The sequence below is a fragment of the Chinchilla lanigera genome, unplaced genomic scaffold, assembly GCF_000276665.1.
Source record: "Chinchilla lanigera isolate Chin_1 unplaced genomic scaffold, ChiLan1.0 scaffold00072, whole genome shotgun sequence".
Classification (NCBI taxonomy): domain Eukaryota; kingdom Metazoa; phylum Chordata; class Mammalia; order Rodentia; family Chinchillidae; genus Chinchilla; species Chinchilla lanigera.
Window position 1 is genome coordinate 10,878,364 of NW_004955473.1, and position 17,442 is coordinate 10,895,805.

Genomic DNA, 17,442 nt, shown 5'->3' on the forward strand with positions numbered 1-17,442 from the left:
CCTCTAGCCCGAGCGTTTCGTCTTTGAGCCTCAAGGATGTTTTTTCCCACGACTTTCACCTGCTGGGATCCGGCTGAAGAGCGGAGGAAGAGAAGTACAAGCATGGGAAATAGAAGGGCACGAACATGGTGGGTTCTTTCTGTACATCAGGCACTGTGCTAGGCATAACACGTGATCTTCGTTGTAGTTTTGACAATACTGTAAGGTAAACACTGACTGACTAAACCCATTTTACAGAAGAAACTGAGGCCTTGAGAGAGTAATCGTCCCCAGTATCACTCAGCTGATAAAGGAACTGATACTTTAATTGGATCTGTTTCCAAGCAAGAAAGATAAAAAGGAATGACAAGAAATAGAAAGATAGGATGGGGTTTGAAATTGGGAGAGGGGAAAATTAATAAAGCGAGGAGGTACAAAACAAAATGCAGGAAGTCTTGGTATATCAAATGTTCATTACACACCATATTTATTTCAAGAGTGTGTCACATCAACAGGAATCTTTGTTTCAGGAACTTGGCTAAATATTTCATTCCAAGGGAAAATCATAGCTATCACCAACTGCCCTTCACGAAAAGGGAATTTGTAGAGAAGAGGGCAAAGAATTTTCCTCTTCCTCCCCCTCCTCCCCCTCCTCTTTTTCTTTTTAGTTTTTTGAAACTATGTGTCCCAGCCTGTCCTTGAACTCGTGGTGATCCTCCTGCCTCATCCTCCTGAGTGTTGGGGGTCCCAGGCATGTGTCACCACACCTGGCAAGAATTTCTTTTTTGTTCCTTGAGCTTTTGCTAAGATATTCCCTCTTCTGATCCTCTTCATTGTCCCAACTCAGAATCTCACATCTGACTTACTGCAGTAAAGTAATTGCAAGCAAATATTTATCTCATTTAAAATTTTCAGCCATCTTATTTAATGCATAACTCATTACCCTTCCCTCTTTTTTAGAGATAGGATCTTGCTGTGTTGCCTACGCTGCTCTCAAACTTCTAGACTCAAGTGATCCTTCTGCCTCAGTCCCAAGTAGCTAGGATTACCTTTATCCCCTATAGATGAGGAAACTGAGGTTTAGTCAGGTTAGGTGACTCACCCAAAGTCATGCCACTGATCTGTGTTGTAGAAGCTGTCTATCCATTACCCAGTCTGCTAACTTACTTACTTTTTTTTTGAGAAAGGGTCTCTCTGTAATTCAGGTTCCTCTTCAACTCACTATGTGGCTCAGGCTGGCCTGGAACTCACAGCAATCCTCCTGCCTCAGCCTCCTGAGTGCTGGGATTAGAGGCGTGGGCCACCACAGCTGGCACCTACTTTTTAATTAACTTACTTCTCCATCCTCAGACTACTCTCCCTAGTCTAGCCTGTGCATGACTATCTGAATTAAATGCCGAGCTACATGCCACCTCCAGGGTGATAGTTGCTTAGGCAAATGCTGCACCACAGAGCCACACCCCCAGATCCAGCCCTTGAATTTTTTAGAGCACTGTTTTTGTTTTTTTTTTAGTACTGGAAATCGAACTCAGGACCTTGCACTTGCCAGGCAGTTGCCTGTGCCGCTGAGGTATATCCTCGGCCCATAGCACCGTTTTTTATTGTGGCAAAATACACATAACATTGATCATTTTAACAATTTTTAGGTGTCCACCTCAGTGGCATTGACTGCATTTCACTTCGTTGTGCAACCATCCCCAGCATCCATCTTCAGAATTTTTTCATTACTTGGCACTTAAATTTGGTCCTTTGTTACAGAGCATAGTACTTTCTGCTGTGTAGTATGACTACTTGTGCACGTGATTTTGCTCTCCCATATTGTAATGCGATTTACAGCAAGATCTACATCAGTCATTTTTGTAATTTTCCAAGACTCTGTTTTCTCTTGTATCCCACATTCCTGCATTGGTAAATACTATCACTGCTATCTTCAGAATATGTCCAGAATATCATTAATTCTCATGGACTCCACCAGTCTTCTGTCAAGTCCTTCCTTCTCTTGGACTGCAGTTGTCTCCTCACTGGTCTCCCAGATTACGTCCTTGCGCCGCTCCAGTCTGCCCACAAAGCAGCCATACCTATCCTCTTTCTCTGCTCAGATCCCTTCTGTGGCTCCCCATTTCACTCAAAGAGCTACAGATTTGAGATTTTCTTTGTGTGTTGTACTGGAGATTGAACCCAGAGCCTTGTACATAGTAGCCAAACCCTGTACCAACGAGTTTAAATTCTCAGTCAAAAGCTGCAAATTTGTAATGACTGACAAAGCTTATGATATTGGGCATCAGTGACCTTCATCTTTCGCTAGTCAGACCCTTGGATCTCTTCGGGATTAAACCAGTGCTAACCTGTGTAACTGCTAGAACACAGTGGGAGTGAGCCAGGAATGGTGATGCGTGCCTAGTCCGAGGTATTCGGGAGGCTGAGATGGGAGGATCTCTTGAGTCCAGGAGTTGGAGAAAAGTCAGGACTATCTGGGGTGGGAGGATGTGGTGGAAAGGATGGGGTGTGACCCACAAAACTAGGGTCACAAGTGGCATTATAGTGTCTGCTTTGCTCTTTTTTCTTTTTTTTTTGCCTTGCTCTCCTTTGGATTGGTTGCTCAGAGGACACCAGGCATCGTGCCGTGAGGGTACTCAACCATGCCCTGAAGAGGCCCACATGCAGAGCACCTGAGCCCTCCTCCTTCCGCACTCCCTGCTCCCCCAACAGCCAGCACCCCCGGGGCCATCCACACGAGTAAGCCGCCCCGCAAGGGATTCTTCAGGTCCAGCCTTTGGATAACTGCTGCCTCTTGGGACCCAGCGCCAGAATTATCCAGCCAAGCCGTTCAGATCTGTGAGTACTATTGTTCTCAGTAGCCACGTTTTAGGGCAGTTTGTAATAGATAACTATAGTGGAGATCCTTTGCATTCTTGTTCCCTGAGACCTGTGTGTCCTCATTTCCCACGGTTCCCCGCACTGTTCCTTTAGCGTCCCAGCCTTGGTGCTTTTGCAGTTTTTGTTCGCTCTCCCTGGATCACTGCTCCCTGATATTTCTGCGGCCTGTCCTTCACCTCCTTCAAGTCTTTGCTTGTCAGGTGCCCCCAAAGCAAACAGTGGCCACCATATTTGAAATTACAACTGCTAGGGTTGGAAATGTAGCTGGTAATAGAGTGCCTGCCTTGCATGCGTGAGGCCCTGGGTTCAATCCTCAGCACTAAAAAGAAGTAAATAGATCAAAATAAAATGACAGTGCTTCCCGTACTATTCCCTTTCTCTCTTTCACTGCTCTATAACTGCCCTCTACTATGGCATCTACCACTTTCTATCTTTTTGTGACAGGGTCTCACCATGCAGTTCAGGTTGGCCTTGAGCTCACTTTGTAGCCCAGGCTGGTCTCAAACTTGCAATGATCCTCCTGCCTCAGCCTCCTGAGTGTTAGGATTACTGGCGTGCACCACCATGCCCAGCTATCACTTTTTAAAAGAACTGCAATGTAGTTCTGTTACATATTATGTTTCTTTACCCTCCTACCCCTGCTAGGATATCAGCTCCATAAGAATCTTTGTTTTGCTCACTGACCTATCCCAAATGCTTAAAATTGTATTGGACATCATATGTGTGCTCAGGGGATATTTGCTGAACAAGTCAATAAACATTTCATGAACATGCCAGACCCTGCATAAATACTTGACAGGTGAATTGTCAGTTGGGAGATGTGAACGTACCTGGGGGATGGTGTCTAGATTGTATTAAAATTTTAAGTTATTTGCTTTTATTTTTATTTATTTATTTTTACACAGGATCTTGCAATGTAACTTAAACTGGCCTCAAACTCCCTATGTAATCAAGGCTGAGCTCAAACTTGAAATCCTCCTGCCTCAGCCTCCTAAGTGCTGAAATTACAGACATGCACGCTCACACCACCAATATTTACATTTTATATGCAGGGATTCATATAGGTGTGACCTTAGAAAAACATAATCTACAGACATTTTGTAATTGTTTTTGACTAAAGAGAAGGAAAAGATAGAGAAGAAAAAGACTGAGAGGTATTACACTGGAACATTTGAAATAGCCAATGTTCCACCAATGACAAATGTTGCAAATGGCAATTTAATATGCTTCCATATAAGAGAAAGGAAAATGGATGGTGTAAAGACTCAGAGGAAATGAGAAAGAGATGAGATCAAGCCTGAACAGAGGCTTTAGCTTTGGCAGAAAGAGGACCTATCCTCAGGGGATTAAAGGGCATGCGACGTAGATAAGTAGAGCAGGATTTTGAGGGTGGCCGCTACACCTCAACAGCGGCGGGATTTTATGGAATGTAAGATGTGTGGTCCTGTGCCGAAAGGAACAGCAAACGTTTAGCCCTAGAAACCTTCGTGCGAAAGTAGTTACAAGTTAAAGCCCGAATAAATATAGTAGATGAAATGCAGAGCTGCTTTGAGTGAAGGGGTGAGGTGAACCCTGACTTCCAGGTTTTGCCCTCTGAGCCCTGGATGGGTTTGATGTACCTTCTGGCAGAAAGAGGTTCATACCTGCTGGGGATTGTTCTTGACTTATTATTCAGAAAACAGCATTTGTGAAGATCATTCCCATCCGAAGGCTTTTATCAACAGCATCTGCCTCTCAGTCTCCTGATTTTTACTCGGGTGTCTGGATCAGTAACCCTCTCACTACCTCCTTGCTGCCAGAAAGACTGCAGCTGTAATCTCCTCTCTGTGTGTTCACAAAATGCAAGCCGTTATCCGGTGCTGACAAAAGTAGCATCTCCAGCTAGCCCTGCTTTGCTCTGCTTTTGTTGTAGATGGCCCAGGTCCTACAGAATAGACTTGTTGCCTGTTTAGGGTGGGGACAGAAGAGCATGCCCTTGTCTGAAGCTAATGGAAAATTCTATCTGGGCTTTCTATATACTAATCTGTTCCTATGGCAATACCCAACCTACTCAGTGTGCAGAAAAGCAAACAACCCAACAGCAGCAGTGTCAAGGCCAGGGAGCTGTCACTGTGTGTCTGGAGTGAGGAGGAGGTGCAGGCTATGAGAGCTGAAGCCCAGGAGAGAGGCTGTTATGGCAGTGGGATTTGTGTTCAGAGAGGAAGGCTGTAGAGGCCAAAGACCTGAATAGGTCTGAGAGAGTGTCCCGAATACAGGTAATAAGGGTTAGCATGCAGTCTGAAGTGCTTATCTCTCATAATCCCTTCAGTAGCCCTATGACCTAAGTTGTCCTTTTATTTTTGTTTTCATTCAGAGCCTAGAAGGGTGCCTGGCATATAGCAGGTACTCAAGCCAAGTTAGGTCGCTCCTTTACCTAAATCCCTGCAGTGGATTCTCACTTGCTGGAGACAAACGCAGGATACTCTGGAAGCACAGAGGAGCAGTCCAGGACCTAGATCAGAGCTGTCTCCAGCAAGACTTTGGGCTGTGTGTGTATGTGTTTGTGTGGTGCCTCATGCATGCTGGCGAGTACCCTCCTGGCACTCCAAGGCTGTAGTCTGGTTTTTTGGTTTTTTTTTTTTGTCTTTTTGAGACAGGGTCTCGCTATGCAGTCCAGGCTGGCCTTGAGCTCACTTTGTAGCCCAGGCTGGACTGGAACTCGCAGCGATCCTCCTGCCTCAGCCTCGTGAGTGCTGGGATTACAGGCGTGCACCACCACGCCCGGCCAAAAACTTCAGTCTTGAAATGCAACCAGGAGTTTGCAGAATGAAGCAGTGGGAGCAAAGCATTCTAAACGGACAAACCAGCATGTGCTAATGCATAGAAGTGGAACAAAGCTGGGCATGGTGGTGCATGGCTGTAATCTCAGCACTCAGAAGGCTGAAGCAAGAGGATTGCCATGAGTTTGAGGCCAGCCTGGGCTATACAGTGCATTGAAAGCCAGATTGAGCTATGTAGCAAGACCCTGTCTCAAATTTTTAAAAAGTTAAACAAAACAACACCTTTGCAATTGCTGGAATGCACACGAGGAATAGCAGTTAGTGCTTTACAGCTGGAGTATAGCAGCTGTTAACACTTTACTGGATATTTATGATGTTTGCACTATGCTAATTGCATTCCATAGTGACATAGACTCCTTGACAAAACCCAAATCAGGCTGCTCTGAGTTTTCTTTCTGATAGGCTCCAAATTTTGGCTCTGTTATAGGCCCATTTAGCCCAGTTTTAGGAAGAATTATGTTTGTTCAATCAAAATACCCACCCTGAATATCTGATATCTGATCAGATTCCTCATCGCCTACTCATTGCTCTGACCTCCCTCCAGCGAGAATTCTGTTGCTAGGCAGGGAGCTGCATGCCTGTAATCCTAACACTTGGGAGACTGAGGCAGGAGGATTCCAGCCTAGGAAATTTAAGGACTTAGTGAGACCCAGTCTCAAAAAGAATAAAAACTGGGGATGTGGCTCAGCGTGAAGACCCTGGATTTGATCCCCAGTACTGAAAATAGAATAAAATGAAATAAAGCAAGAATACTATTGAGTCTACCTAGCAAGATTTCCCCTGGTTTTGATATTAATGTTTAGGGCTGGGGATTTAGCTCAGCGGCACAGAGCCTTCCTGACAAGCGCAAGGTTGTCAGTTTGATTCCTGGTACCAGAAAACAAAACAAAACAAAACAAAAAATCTAACCAAGTGTTTTGGGGCTGGGGATTTAGCTCAGCGGCACAGCACCTGCCTGGTAAGCATGAGGTCATGAGTTCGATTCCTGGTACTGGAAAAAAAAATAGTCTAATATAAATGCATAGTAGTTTTTCATCCATTGACCTCCCTTTCCTGTAGCCAGGCTGTATATTCTCACTTTTGCTTGCTGTGCTTGGAGTTGAACCCAATCTCTTTTCAGTACTGCAAAATCCTATCATATAGGGGTCCCTGTGCTTGTCAGGATGGTCCTGAATAAAGTCAGTTCTTTAACAAGTATCATGAAGACAAATATAACAATAGCTGATGACATTTCATCCTCATTGGATCTTTTTTCTAAAGGAAAGAACAACTGGGATGGGGGAAAGAAATGAAGGAAGGGAAATAATATATATTTGTGTGTGTGTATACACACACACACACACACAAGATAGCTACTATAATTGTGCTACTAATTTCTATTGGTTTATTGAAAGGAACAGTTAACTTTAATTGTTTTAGGGGCTGGGGATTTAGCTCAGCAGCAAAGCGCCTGCCTGGCAAGTGCAAGGTCGTGAGTTCGGTTCCCGGTACCAGAGAAAAACAAAAAAAAACTTTAATTGTTTTATCAATCTTGCATACCTATATCTGGTAATCTGAGCAACTACTTTGAAGATAACAATATGCAATGTAATAACCATTGTTAATTTTCTGTCATCTTGTTTTGAAATTCTGCATTGTTTTTATTGTTTTTTGTGATTTTGTTTTTGTTTTGCTTTATTCTCTTTAAAATTAAAAAAAAAAAAACCTCATTGCAACCGTGTGAGGGAAGCCATTTGTAATTCCTCTTGTACAGATAAAAAACGCTGGAGACCAAGAGGTTAGGTTGCCCAAGGACTCAAAACTAGTAAGTCATAGAGGTGTGGGTTCTTGATGATGAGGGGCTGGAAAGAGTCTGACAGAGAGCTGAGGCTCTAGAGGGATCTTCTTGGCCAGGACAAATGCTTCTGTCCTAGTCTATTTGGGCTGTCACGACAAAATCCCAGACTCAGTGGTTTAAAAATAGAAATTCGTTTTGTCATGGTTCTGCAGGCTGGGAGTCGAAGATCAAGATGTGTGAAAGTTCAGTTTCTTCTAACCCTCTCTGCTTGGTTTGTAAATGGCCTCCTTTTTGTTGTACCCTCACATGATTTTTGTTTGTTTGCTTGTTTTTTTGTCTTTTTGAGACAGGGTCTCTCTATGCAGTTAAGGCTGGCCTTGAGCTCACTTTGTAGCCCAGGCTGGCCTCGAACTTGCAATGATCCTCCTGCCTCAGCCTCCTGAGTGCTGGGATTACAGGTGTGCGCCACCATGCCCGGTCATGATTTTTGTGCATGTGCGTCTCTGCTGTCTCTTTTTATGTCTTACTCTCCCGTTCTTATAAAGACACCAGTCAGATTGTATTAGTCACTTGCCCATTGCTGGGTCAAAATACTCTGCACTTGCAACTTAAATGAGGAGAGGTTTGGCTCCCAGTTTCCATGGATTCTGTCTACTGTTGACTGGCTCCAAAGCAGAGAATCATGACAGAAGGGCACGGCAGAGGAAAGCTGTTCACAATGTGGTAGCCAGGTTGCAGAGGGAAAAATTGGGAGCTGGGGACCAGAAGCAACTTACACCCCCAATGACCTGCTACTTCAGACCTAGCCCTACCCCTCAATATGAGAATTGTGCAAGAGATGTGAGGGTGGTTGAACATGCAAACCAATAAATGAGATATACCACATCAACAGAATGAAGGACAAAAGCCATATTATTATCTCAACAGATGCAGAAAAGGCATTTGATAAAATTCAACATCCCTTCATAATAAAGACTGAACAAATTAGGTGTAAAAGGATTGTACCTCAAAATAATAAAGACCATGCTGGGTACAGTAGCACACATCTGTAATCCCAGTTACTTGGGAAACTGAAGCAGGACGATTATAAATTCAAGGCTAGCCTGTACATCTTAGCAAGACCCTGTTTCAAAATGAAAAAGAAAAGGGCTGAGACTGGGCATACACCTGTTACAACAGTGCTCTGGGAGGCTAAGGCAGGAGGATCACAAGTTTGCACCCAGCCTGGACAACTCAGCAAGTTAGTGAGACCTGGCCCCAAAATGAAAAAGGTTGAAATAAAAAATAAAAACGATTGGTGATGTAGCTCATTGCAAAGGCTTCAGTCCACATTACTGGGGTGGGGGAGGGAGGGAAGGAAGGAAGGAGGAAGGGAAAGAAGGAGGGGAATGAGAATAGCTGGGGATGTTACTCAGTGGTAGAACACCTCTGGTTCAAGCCCCAGTACTGAAAAAAGAAAAATAATTCAGCAGAGTTGCAGGATATAAAGTCAGTACACAAAATCAGTAACAGGACTACATACAAAAAGAAAACTATCTGAAATAGAAATCAAAAAAGCAATCCCATTTTTAATAGCTACAAAAGTAATATACCTAGGAATAAATTTAACTGAAGAGGTCAAAGATCTCTACAATGAAAATTATAAAACACTGATTAAAGAAGTTGAAGACGATAAAACAAAAGGGATAGACAGCCCATGTTCATGGATTGAAAGAGTCGATATCATTAAAATACTCACACTAACTAAGTGATCTACAGATTCAGTGAAATTCCTATCAAAACTCCAATGACACAGCTGGGTGCAGTGGTACATGCATATACTGCTCGGGAGGGTGGAGCAGGAGGACGTGAGTTTGAGGCCAGCCTGGGTACACAGTGAGTTCAAGTCTAGTCTGGGATATGTAACAAGACCTTATCTAAAAAAAAAGATATTCATGACAGAACTATAAAAATAATCCTAAATTTCATATGGAACCATGAAAACCCTGAGTAGATTAAATGTAAAATCTGAAACTATGAAAATAGTAGAACAAACATAGGGGAAATGCTTAGGTTATTAAAACTGGCAAGGATTTTTTTGGACAAGACTCCAAAAGCACAGTAAGCAAAAGCAAAAATGGGCAAATTGGATTACGATAAAGTAAAAAGTTTCTGCACAGCGAAAAAACAAAACAAAACAGCGCAATCAACAGAATAAAGACAATCTACAGAAGGTACAAGTAGTGACAATCAAATCAGATGTAACAAGCTGGATGTTGTAGAGTACACCTATAATCCTGGCACTAGGGAGGCTAAGGCAGGAGGATGCCACAAAATTTAAAGCAGCCTGCCCAAGCCGGGCGTGGTGGTACTCGGGTGGCTGAGGCAGGAGGATTGTTGTGAGTTTAAGACCAGCCTGGGCTACAAAGTGAGCTCAAGGCCAGCCTGAACTGCATAGCAAGACCCTATCTCAAAAAGACAAAAACAAAACAAAACAAAAAAAACCTCCCAGATGTAACCAAAAAATCTAGATGTTCAAAATTACTGACAGGACTATTTAATATATGCCATAGATCTGTGCTACTAAAGGGGAACTGTGTCCTAAATTTATATTGCACCCTGAGATATTATGTGTGTTTTTCACTCTCCCTGTATTCTTTTCTATCTTAAAAATGATGCTTCAAAATACACATAATTATAAGTGCAGAAAAATAAGTGCTTATAGTTTGGGCTCTTGGAGAACTAAAGCAGGAGAATATTTACACCCAGGAAATCAAGTCCAACCCAGGCAACAAGGGGCTGGGGATTTAGCTCAGCGGCATAGCGCCTGCCTGGCAAGCGCAAGGTTGTGAGTTCGATTCCCGGTACCGGAAAACAACAACAACAACAACAAAAAATAAACAACGCAGGCAACACAGTGAGACCTCATCCATAAAAATACAAAAATAGCAGATCGTAGTGGTGCACTCAGGGGACAGAGACAGGAAGATCTCAAGTGCCAGGTCAGTTGTAGCTACATGTAAGTTCAAGGCCAGCCTGGAGTATATAGTGAGATCCTTTTTCAAAAAAACAAACAAAAAACAAAAAACAAAGAAAAAAACAACCAAAAAACCGAACCAAAACAAAACAGACAAACCTGCAATAAATAAATAAATGTTTAAAAATTTTAAAACCACTTAGAACTCAGGCATGGTGGTGCATGCCTTTAATTCCAGAAGTCTGAGAAGGTGAGGAGGAAGAGTGCAAATTCTAGCTCAGCCAAGGCAGCTTTGTGAGACCTTGTGCCAAAAATAAAAATTAAAAACATTGTAGATATGTAATTCAGTAAAAAAGAAAAGGAGCCCTGCTTGGTCGCGCATACCTCTAATGCCAGCACTGTGGCAGGGGGGATACTGAGGCAGGGGGCTCACTGCAAGTTTGAGGCTGGCCTTGGCTTCCTAGTGTTTTCAAGGTCAGCCTGAACTGCAGAGCAAGACCCTGTCTCAAAAAAAAAAAAAATTAGCCATACGTGGTGGCACGCCTATAATCCCAGCGCTCGGGAGGCTGAGGCAGCAGGATCGTGGTGAGTTCCAGACCAGCCTGGGCTACAAAGTGAGCTCAAGGCCAGACTGAACCGCATAGCAAGACCCTGTCTCAAAAAGACAAAAAAAAAATCAAAACTTTGAACCATGTATTTCTGTCATTTAATAAAATAAATTTAATTTTAAAAGAAATGCTATCAAATTTTCATGCAGACATTTTTTGTTGATACTCTATTCCAAAATCAACTTCACGTTTGTTGGACATATAAATGTATACAACAAAACTTTTCCATGTTTCCTTTGCAGCGTTGGGGATCAAACCCAAACCCAGGGCCACACACAGGCTGAGTCAGCCAAGTGTTCTGCCACTGAGCTCTGTGCCTGGCCTTGAATTCTTAAAGAAAATATAAAAGAATATATTTTTATTATACTGTAAAAAAAAGATTGATCCTTTAGACTCATGTTTTCATGCTTTTTGCTCTCCTATCTGAAAGAATTTTGAAAAGTCATGAATCTTCTTGCACATATTTAATTTGACATAAAAGTGTTTGCATTATAAGTTAAAGTAATTATGAAGTACAGCTTTTGCTTAGCATGCATGGTGCCTTGGTTTCAACCCCCAGTACAAGATAAAAAAGAAAGCAACAAAATATGTAATTTGCAATCTATTATAAATGTTTGTATATATTATGACTTAGATCCAAAATATCTTTCCAAATTCTCCTATGTTCAGAGGTGGATCTTCTGAAGTTGATTGGATCATGGGAGCTCTGATTTAGTCAGTGGATTAATACATTGATGAGATCATCATCCAGTGGCATTCTGTTTTTGTCTTTTTTTGAGACAGGGTCTCGCTATGCAGTTCAGGCTGGCCTTGAGCTCACTTTGTAGCCCAGGCTGGCCTCGAACGCAAGGACCCTCCTGCCTCAGCCTCCTGAGTGCTGGGATTACAGCTGTGCACCACCACACCCGGCTTCAGTAGCATTCTTAAGAAAGGGTGGAAATTTAGGAAGTGGGGCATAGCTGAAGAGAGTGTGGGTCAGCGGGGCATGACCTTCGGGACTACATCCGGACCCCAGCCCCTTCGTCTCTGGCTCTTTCCCTGCTACATTCCTGCTTGCTAGGAAGTGAGCAGCTCTGTTCCACCACAACCTTCCTCATTGATGTTTTCTTTGCCTTGGGCTATAGCAATGGAGCCAGCTTAACATGAACTAAAACCTCTGAAATCATGGACCAAATAAATCCTTCCCCATGTATGTTGTTTTTCTCAGGTGTTTGGTATTATCAACAAGAAGCTGACTAACAGTGTAAACACTGAATCCATCATTATTGTAAATGGCATCTAAATGCTGTAATGATATGATAACCATCATTCATTTTTCTTTTGTCATCATTCATGTCATTTTAGATATACATAATGATCACATTCATCATAGAGAATTTGTACTTGTACATGATATAACGTGATTCTTCTTTTAGTCCCCTTTCCTTCCCCTCCTTTCAACCCATCTTCCCCTCCTTATTTACAAAAACTTTGTGATCGGGAACCTGGCCAAGATCCCCAACTGCCTGCATAAAGGGTATGGGGAAAGGACGAAATAAGAAACAGACAAATTTAGTAATGCATGACAGAGGGGCTGTGAGGTCAGTGCCTCAGGATGGGCAAAGACGAAGACACTCTGAGCCAGCCACTATTTATTGGGTGCGCACAATAATCCGAGGGAGTGTGGGATGACTCAGAGCACTGCATGATTTTATGCTGATGAGGATCTTAAACTGATGAAGATTATTTCAGATGAGGATGGTGGGATGTGCAAAACCTAATTACAATAGCAGGTGAGAAGAGATAGCAGGATAGTACAGAGTTTGTCCTGTCCCTCAAATGAAACCCATTTTTTCTTACTGTTTGGTTCTCAAGGAACCAGGAAGTCTTCAGCTGATGTAATCTTGCCCTGGAGTGTCCCGGCATCACAGGACAATTGAGGCCTCAAGTGTGACCAGAGGTACATAGAGTTATGTTTCCGCATACCATAGCTGGCTTGCACGGCAAGATGCTAGGCCTCAGATGAGCCCTAATCACAATTTGATTAGGAAATGATTTTTCCCCAAAAATTATATACAGTGCTTCTCCACACTTTGTTTCTATATTGTCTTCTAGTCTCTTGTTTTCCATTTCTCTTCCTACTTTTCCTATCGCCCACCTCCTTACAAACATTTTCCTCCTATGTCACAATATCTATTATACATTTTGGTCCCTATTTATATTTTTGGTTTCTCACACCAGAGAAACCATGTGATATTTGAATGTGTATGTCCGATTTATTTCCCTTAAGAGTATGGTCTCAAGGTGCATCAATTTACGTAGAAACACCTCAGGTTTATCCTTTTATGGCAGAATAGTACTCCATTGTATAGAAAACCCACATCTTCTTTATCCATTCATCTGGTGATAAGCATTGGGGCTGTTTCCAAGATTTAGCTGTTACAAACTGCTGCTGTAAACATGGGTGCACAAGTACAATAAAATAAAATAAAATAAAATAATGTAGTATAAAATTCAGTTCTTCAATCACACTGGCCACCTTTCAAATGAGACTCAGTGAGCAGGAGTCCGGTGGCTCCTACCCTGAAGGGCACCAATGCAGAGCACCCTTCATTACAGATGAGTGCATTCTGCTGAAAAGCAATGTTCTAGACATTTTATAGGTTGGGGTTTTACATGTAAGGGATCATAAGGAATGAGTACGGGTAGAAGTTATTTGCTTATTTATGCATATGGACGCCCAGTTGCTCTGCCATCTTTCTAAAGAATACACGCTCCCCATTGACCTCTGTTCCCACCTTTCCCAAAATCAATCAGCTACACACGGGCCTCTTCCTGGTCTACAATACCCTGTTCTTGTGCCCATCCCTTGCTGTCATGACTATTGCCATGCTACAGCCAGGCTCAAGATCAAATGTGAGAACCTAAGTTGCGAAATGTTCTCTGGTCTTCTGTTTTCTGGAATGGTTTGTAGAGAGTTTCTTCTTTGCTAGTTTTGGGCTTTTTTGTCATTTGTTTGTTTGTTAAAATATATACCACAGTTAAGCAATCAAGTCAGCCAGTCTTTAAGTTTTCTAAGACTGTTTTTAAGTATAAATTCAATTTCTTTAATAGGCATAAGATTATTTAAATATCAGTTTCTTCCTCAGTGAATTTAGTTTGTCTCTTTCAAGGGAATGATTCATTTTCATCTGAATTGGCAAATTTGTAGACATGGATTTGTTGGTGATATTGCTTTGTTATCTTGTAATGATGTAGAGTTGGTAATTGTATCCTTTTTCGTAATCAAGATATAGACCATTTATGTCATTTCTTATCCAGTCTGACTTTAATTTTATCAATTTTATTGTTTTTTTTTTTTTGTCTTTTTGAGACAGGGTCTCACTATGCAGTTCAGGCTGGCCTTGAGCTCGCTTTGTAGCTCAAGCTGGTCTTGAACTCTCAACGATCCTCCTCCCTCAGCCTCCCAAGTGCTGGGATTACAGGCATGCACCACCACGCCCAGCATGTACACATATATCACTGTGCTATGATGCTTTTAATTCTTTCAGGAAAATACCAAGAAGGGGAACAGCTGGGTCAAATGCAACCTCTAGTTTTAGTTTTTTGAAGATTTTTCCACACTAATTTCCAGAGTGGTTGCACCAGTCTACATATCCACCAACAATGGGGAAAGGTTCCTTTTCCCTACAGCCCCAGCAGCATTTGTAATTGGTTGATTTCTTGATAACAGCCATTCTTTCTGGAGTTAGATGTATTTTCAGTGTTGTTTTAATTTGCATCTCTCGAACAAGTGATGTTGAACGTTTTTTCTTATATGTATATTTCTAGTTCTTCACCTTGGAAGTGTCTGTTCGTTTCAAATGCCCATTTTTGGATTGGGTCTTTAAATTTGGGGAGGGTGTGATTTTTTTTTTAATGTTCTTTTCTTTTTTGTCTTTTTGAGACAGGGTCTCGCTATACAGTTCAGCCTGGCCTTGAGCTCACTTTGTAGCCCAGGCTGATCTGGAACTCACAACGGTCCTCCTGCTTCAGCCTCCCGAGTGCTGGGATTACAGGCAGGTGTCACCACGCCTGGCTTTTTCTTCCCTTTTTTTTTATTTAGTGTTATTTATATATTCTAGGTATTAGTCCTTTGTGTGAGGGAATAGCTGACAAAAAATTCCCCCGAATCTTTTTTCCCATTCTTTGGGATGTCTCTTCACTTTGATGGTGGTTTCTCTTGCTCTGAAAAAGCTTGTTAATAAGATGAAATCCCAGTTATTGACTCCTTGTGATAATTCCTATGCAACTGAGGTTATGTTAATAAAGTCTTTACCTACACGAATGTCTGCAAGAGGTTTACATGTTCTATCTTCCATTAGATTTAGCGTCTTTTAATATTTAGATTTTTGATCCATTTTGATTTTAATGTAGTTCCTAGTGATGGACACGGGTCTAGTTTTAGTCTTCAGCATGAGGGAAAGCCAGTTTTGCCAGCACCATTTATTAAAGAGTCTATCTTTCTTCCAGTGAAGGTATTCAGCTCCTTTTTTAAAAAAAATAAGGTGGTAGAGCATGTTTGGAGTTGTTTCTGCCTCTTGCAGTCTGTTCTGTTGATTCTTGGATCTGTTATTTTGCCAGTACCATGCTCTTTTTTTTAATCATCACAGAAACTATATAGTATAATTTCAAGTCAGGGATTGTGATGCCCCTGCCTTGCCTTTGTTGCCCAGAATTACTTTTGCTTTCCCAGGTCTCTTCTGGTTCCAAATGAAATTTAGAATTGTTTTCTCTAATTCTGTGAGGTATGCTATTGGTATTATTATTATTATTTTTTTTTTGGTCTTTTTGAGACAGGGTCTTGCTGTGCAGTTTAGGCTGGCCTTGAGCTCACTTCGTAGCCCAGGCTGGTCTCGAACTTGCAACGATCCTCCTGCCTCAGCCTCCTGAGCGCTGGGATTACAGGCGTGCATCACCACGCCTGGCTTGCTATTGGTATTTTGATTGAGATTGCATTAAATCTATATAAAAATTTTGAAAGTATGGCCATTTTGACTATGTTGGTTTTTCCTGCCCAAGAGCAATGGATACCATTCCATTCTGATAACCTATTCGATTTCCTTTTTCAGAGTGCTATAGTTTTCAATGTAGAGATTTTTTACTTCCTTTGTTAGACTGATTCCTAAATATTTCATTTCTGGGATGCTATTTTATAAGGCTTCATTTCCCTAATTTCTCTCTCAATGAGTTTGTTATTTGTGCACAGGAATGCTATTAGTTTTTGAGTGTTGACTTTGTCCAGCTACAAGACTGAATCTGGTTATGAAATCTACAAATCTTTTGGTGGAGATGTGCGGGTCTTCTATGTTGAGTATCATGTCATCCACAAATAATAATAATTTAACTTCTTCCTTTCCTATCCTTACTCCTTTTATATTTCCTTTTTTGTTTCCTTGTTTTTTGGGGCAGGATCTCATTAGGTAGTACTGGTCGGCCTTGAACTCACTATGTAGCACAGACTGGTCTCCAACTCACAGTGATCCTCTTGCCTCTGCTTCCCAAATGCTGGGATGACAGGCATGTACCACAATGCCCAACCCCTTTTCATTTCTTTTTGTTGTGTAATTGCTCTAGCTAATGTTTCTAGAACTATACTGAGCACCACTCTATTTTTGTTTTTTTTTCTTAGGCACCGGGAATCAAACTCAGGACCTTGTGCTTGCCAGGCAGGCACTTGTGCCACTGAGCTATATCCCTGTCTAGAACTATACTGAATAAGAATGGAGTCACTGGCCATCTGTTATGGTTGATACACTGTGTGAACTTGAGAAGTGTAGAAACATGACTAAGTAAATCAGCAGTTTTACATCCTGGGGTGAAAAGGACATGCCCTTACCTCTCTAAAATGTTTATTGTGTCAATTTGAGAAATTTAAAAACTTAACTAAGTGCTTTAGCAGGGGACTGCCTTCCTACTTTGTAAACATCCTCAGCTTGTGGAAGAGGAGGGCACACAGATGGTGTGGGTGTGGGCGGAGAGCCTGTAGCCTGCACACAGTATAAGGGAAGAAAAGAGGCTTGTCTTCTCCCTCGCGTTCTTGCTGCTTTTGCTGTCTTCTGCCACCGTAAACTGTTGCCCTTGTGCCATGCCACCCTGCCTTGGGACCAGCTGATTATGGACTGAAACCTCCACAAATGGTGAGCTAAACAAACCTTTGCTTCCTTAATTTTGAGTGTTGGGTAATTTGTCCCAGCAGTGAGAGAAAAGTAACTAAGACAGAATTTGGTACCAGATGAGTGGGGCCGTTGCTGTGACTAGACTTGAACATGTGGTTCAAGAGCCTTTGGGAATGGCTTGTGGAAAGAGTTTGAAAAGGTTGGGAGATTGCTCCTGAAAGTAGAGCTGGAACACCTTAGGCTGTTCTGTATGGGAGATTCTGGTCAGAGCTCAGAACACCAGAAGGCT

The 17,442-nt window shown here is 42.1% G+C and overlaps 1 long non-coding RNA gene across 1 annotated transcript; it reads left to right on the top strand.

Annotated features, from left to right (window-relative positions):
- Positions 1 to 38: 38 nt before the first annotated feature.
- LOC106150346 lies at positions 39 to 13,068 on the top strand. The gene is made up of 3 exons (XR_001237108.1): positions 39 to 128; positions 2,583 to 2,814; positions 12,871 to 13,068. It is a non-coding gene; the product is annotated as an uncharacterized LOC106150346 (long non-coding RNA).
- Positions 13,069 to 17,442: the final 4,374 nt, after the last annotated feature.